Below are 6,215 nucleotides of genomic sequence, written 5' to 3' on the forward strand. Positions count from 1 at the left end.
CATGTGTTTGGGCCTAATCTCATTGGTAATATGTCACTTATAGCTATATGAGATACGGCCAAAGAACAGAGTAATCTATGCCACGTATAGTAGACGCTTCTATTCAAAGCGCTTTTACATAACAGTGAATGCATGTTTAGTATGTGATCCCTGCAGGAACAGAGACTCTGAAGTGAGTAGAGCACCTCTCGGGGGTCATCTAGCACCTACCTGATCGTACAGCTCATCAGACATGGTGGGTTTTGGGGGGGTGGTCCACTTGGCACCCTTTCTGAAGTACTCCTTGATGAGGGGTCTGTAGGCCCGGTACTCAAAGAAGCGGGACCTCCAGGCCATGGGAGCCTCGATAATCTCATTCCCCACCACCATGAGGATGTCTCTGGGCATGGCAGCATACATGCCTGGGTGGAGGAGAGGAGAGGAGACATGCTAGAGACACACAGGTTGTTGTTTTTTTACTCAATGCTCAGGTGGTGAATTTTCTATCAAACAATCAATAATTCAACCAACCGAACCAACCAACCAACCAATCAATGAACCAACCAATCCCGTAGCGCTGCCCTCTGCCTACCAGTAGAGGTGAAGTCTGGAGTGCTGTACTCATAGGACCAGTCCATGGGTTCAGGTCTCTGAACTGTAACTCCCTCCATGCGGAGAATATTGCACATTTCTTCAATCTCAGCAACGGCTTTCTTCAAGTGGTCCTCAGGAAAGCTTTGGCCCCCATACTTCTGGTAGAAGGGCCAATGCTTCTCATATGTGTTAGCCTGTTGGAAACAAGTTGAATACATCAATATGGGTTCTTCATTCATTCATTAATTTGAATGATTTATATTTTATTTGAGCAGGTGAGTCCCATTAAATATTTTAATGTATTTGGCAAGGAGGTTGTTGCTATTTGCAATAGGCTCAATGCAATAATAATATATTTATGGTTCATTGCATCTTAGTTTAAACATAGTGTAGATTTGTTCTACATAATTGTGATTTCTGATTTGATGACCTCACCTTGACCTCTACTGTGAAAGGAGGGACGCGCGCTTCTCGGCGCGGCCTACGATCACCTCCTCGAGGGGGTCCCATTCGTTGTAGGCGCAGACAGGACACTCCTGTCGCTCAGGCTCAGTGACAGCGTTCTCCTCCAGGGCGCGTTGCGGCTGCGCGGCAGCAGCGGAACTCGAGTAGCTCTGGAACGCGCCCTGCACCCAGCCTGTCATGGCGCGGCCGAGCTGCGGGAAGATGAACAGCTGCGTCAGTATCAACTGCTCACATGTCACGGTGTGGTCACACATTACATGTAATGTTTAGAATGACAGGAAATGAGCTGTAACACTGAAACATTTTCTCTCGGTCTCATGGCAAAATGTGTACAATAGCATCATATTAGCTATAAAACTGCAAATGTTTATCTTTGCCCCATAACAGAATGTGTAGCATTGTAGAAAGTTAGTTGTCCCCCCCGCCCCTCAAAAAAATAATCCTTCCTTATGTTTCGCTCAGACCTTGCGGGGCGCGAAACTGCGGTATGCCTCTGGGTCACACTGTTGGCTCCGCAACGCAACACACATGATTACAGGGCCATTCATAGGGTTACCATATAACATTATATTATAATCAAATCAATTAAGATGTTAACCTTCCAACAAATGTGGATTTGTTTTTATATATTTCTCCAATCAGTAGTTGAACTGAGGTGATTCTTCAAGTCCTGACCATGATAACTGTGGTTTAAAGATAAGTCGACCAAGGACTAACCTATTAGCTTAATCTCTTGCAGTAAGCCTTATCATACACATTCGACATTATACAAAGACCGATGCATTACAAGGCCAAAGGAAAACCATTGGTCAATATAAGGTATTCAAGCCTAACGGAGCTGTGTTAGATATGGACTATTGGTTTTGAGTCAAGGTGCGCTTGATAAACGCACTTATCTCGGTTGGAGGTATGATTTCAAGGGGCCAGCGAGGGCATGCGCAGCTCTCCGTGTCAGTGGGTTCAGGGAGGGCCCGCAACAGCTGTCCACTGTCATTCACGCGCAAAAATTTGCTGCCGGACACAGGTCTCTCTCTTACACATTTCCAAATAAAGTAGAAACGTTCTCTTCCAATAAATACATGGGTTCATGTTTTAATTTCTGTAGCAACTTTTTTCCTTCTACTTCGTGCACAAGAAATTGACTTAATTCACAATTCCAGAGAACAGCATGCGAAATTCTTGAGTAACGCAGGAAATGCTGCTATATTCGTTTTATTTGAAACAAAAACTCGCCTATGTCCGGACAAAATCAATTAATGAAAAGAAAATGACATGCTTTTTGATTGGTAGGCCGATATTTAATTGAGTATTTTGCTGTGAAAAGGTGTAAAAAATAGCCTATTCATTTTATTTAAAAGAATAATGTTCAAAGTAATCAGAACAAACTCAATTAATAAAAATAATATTATAATTGTAAAAAACTTAAATGAAATGTGTTCACTTTTCTGAGTGACAGCCAACAGCTGTTTGCCGCAGCTGCGCTTTCCTTGAGACTCTCCACATTTTATGATTTTGTACATTTCTGAATAAACAAAAAAACAGGAACTAAATACCAACCATAGATCCGATCAGATGGGCGGCCTCGGCCCCCCTGCTACCTCCTCTGAGACACCTGACTCGCAGCATTGTCCGACCTGATAATGGTGACGGCTATTTGGGATATTCTAGCGGCGAGCGGCTTCGCGGCAGGACAAGATCCACCTGAATGTCAGGAGTTCTGAGAATGAATGGAAGACCCTTCGCGTTCTGATGCCTCTTTATATCCGCTCGCAGGGCGCCTCGAGGCATTGGGACAAGTTGTGGGGGCAGTCAACGTGACCTGAGAAAAATGTTCCCTGAAATTCTACACCTTACGCCAGCACATTCTTATCAGCCGCACACCCAATCTCTCCCACACAAATGGAAGAAAGAAACGCAACTGGCCGATCCGTTTCATACATGGTTTTCAGTCACATCTGAAACGTTGCAGACAGCCTGCAACCCCCCCCCCCCAAAAAAAAAGCAAAATTAATAACATTTGCATATCATTATTCAATGATGAGATTATTAAACCTATTGCCCGAAAAGGGGATTGAGACATTTCTGAGATAATTGCATGATGTTTCAAAACAGGGCAGATTAGCATTTGTATGTCATCGTGTGTTACTGTAAAATAAATCAATTCAACTATGTGATTTAGAACATGTTGATGGAACAGAGGCCATGTGTGGGACACTGCACTAGTGATAACATGATGCAGGCTATAGGAGGTTATGGATGAGTGCAGTTCACAGTTCCAGTAAGATAGCATATGGTTCTAGAATATTCAAGGTGAATGTTACTGAACATTATTTGGGATTTGCAATATCTTGTGCATTTATGTCATATTTAAAGAGCAATATTGTACAAGGCCAAAACTGCAACAGTAGATACAAACAGTAGATACACAGTGTAGATACATACTGTAGATACATAGTGTAGATACATACTGTAGATACATACAGTAGATACATAGTGTAGATACATACAGTAGATACATACAGTAGATACATACAGTAGATACATAGTGTAGATACATACAGTAGATACATACAGTAGATACATAGTGTAGATACATACTGTAGATACATACAGTAGATACAAACAGTAGATACATACAGTAGATACATACTGTAGATAATACAGTAGATACATACAGTAGATACATACTGTAGATACATAGTGTAGATACATACAGTAGATACATACAGTAGATACATACTGTAGATACATACAGTAGACACATACAGTAGATACAAACAGTAGATATATACAGTAGATACGTACTGTAGATACAAACAGTAGATACATACAGTAGATACAAACAGTAGATACATACTGTAGATACATAGAGTAGATACATACTGTAGATACAACAGTAGATACATACTGTAGATACATACTGTAGATACAAACAGTAGATATATACTGTAGATACATCCTGTAGATACAAACAGTGGATACATACAGTAGATACATACAGTAGATACATACTGTAGATACAAACAGTAGATACATACTAGTAGATACATACAGTAGATACATACTGTAGATACATACTGTAGATACATACAGTTGATACATACAGTAGATACATACAGTAGATACATACAGTTGATACATACTGTAGATACATACAGTAGATACATAGTGTAGATACATACTGTAGATACATACAGTAGATACATACTGTAGATACATACAGTAGATACATACTGTAGATACATACAGTAGATACATACTGTAGATACATACTGTAGATACATACTGTAGATACATACTGTAGATACATACAGTAGATACATACAGTAGATACATAGTGTAGATACATACTGTAGATACATACAGTAGATACATACAGTAGATACATACTGTAGATACATACTGTAGATACATACAGTAGATACATACTGTAGATACATACTGTAGATACATACTGTAGATACATACAGTAGATAATACAGTAGATACATACAGTAGATACATACTGTAGATACATACTGTAGATACATACTGTAGATACATACAGTAGATACATACAGTAGATACATACAGTAGATAATACAGTAGATACATACTGTAGATACATACAGTAGATACATACTGTAGATACATACAGTAGATACATACAGTAGATACATACAGTTGATACATACTGTAGATACATACAGTAGATACATACAGTTGATACATACAGTAGATAATACAGTAGATACATACTGTAGATACATACAGTAGATACATACTGTAGATACATACTGTAGATAATACAGTAGATACATACTGTAGATACATACAGTAGATACATACTGTAGATACATACTGTAGATACATACAGTAGATACATACTGTAGATACATCAGTAGATACATACTGTAGATACATACAGTAGATACATACTGTAGATACATACTGTAGATACATACTGTAGATACATACTGTAGATACATACAGTAGATACATACAGTTGATACATACTGTAGATACATACAGTAGATACATAGTGTAGATACATACTGTAGATACATACAGTAGATACATACTGTAGATACATCAGTAGATACATACTGTAGATACATCAGTAGATACATACTGTAGATACATACTGTAGATACATACAGTAGATACATACTGTAGATACATACTGTAGATACATACAGTAGATACATACAGTAGATACATACTGTAGATACATCAGTAGATACATACTGTAGATACATCAGTAGATACATCAGTAGATACATACTGTAGATACATCAGTAGATACATACTGTAGATACATACTGTAGATACATACTGTAGATACATACTGTAGATACATACAGTAGATACATACAGTAGATACATACTGTAGATACATACTGTAGATACATACAGTAGATACATACTGTAGATACATCAGTAGATACATACTGTAGATACATGCAGTAGATACATACTGTAGATACATACTGTAGATACATACTGTAGATACATCAGTAGATACATACTGTAGATACATCAGTAGATACATACTGTAGATACATACTGTAGATACATACTGTAGATACATACAGTTGATACATACTGTAGATACATACAGTAGATACATAGTGTAGATACATACTGTAGATACATACAGTAGATACATACTGTAGATACATCAGTAGATACATACTGTAGATACATCAGTAGATACATACTGTAGATACAAACAGTAGATATATACAGTAGATACGTACTGTAGATACAAACAGTAGATACATACTAGTAGATACAATACAGTAGATATATACTGTAGATACATAGAGTAGATACATACTGTAGATACAAACAGTAGATACATACAGTAGATACATACTGTAGATACAAACAGTGGATACATACAGTAGATACATACAGTAGATATAAACAGTAGATACATACAGTAGATACATACAGTAGATACATACTGTAGATACATACTGTAGATACATACTGTAGATACAAACAGTAGATACATACTGTAGATACATCCTGTAGATACAAACAGTGGATACATACAGTAGATACATACAGTAGATACATACTGTAGATACAAACAGTAGATACATACAGTAGATACATACAGTAGATATAAACAGTAGATACATACAGTAGATACATACAGTAGATATATACTGTAGATACATACAGTAGAT

General features: G+C 37.7%; 1 pseudogene; it reads right to left on the minus strand.

Moving 5' to 3' along the window:
- Positions 1 to 210: 210 nt before the first annotated feature.
- LOC135538023 (glycine amidinotransferase, mitochondrial-like) lies at positions 211 to 3,590 on the minus strand (annotated as a pseudogene).
- Positions 3,591 to 6,215: the final 2,625 nt, after the last annotated feature.

This window comes from Oncorhynchus masou, unplaced genomic scaffold (assembly GCF_036934945.1).
Source record: "Oncorhynchus masou masou isolate Uvic2021 unplaced genomic scaffold, UVic_Omas_1.1 unplaced_scaffold_8929, whole genome shotgun sequence".
Lineage (NCBI taxonomy): Eukaryota > Metazoa > Chordata > Actinopteri > Salmoniformes > Salmonidae > Oncorhynchus > Oncorhynchus masou.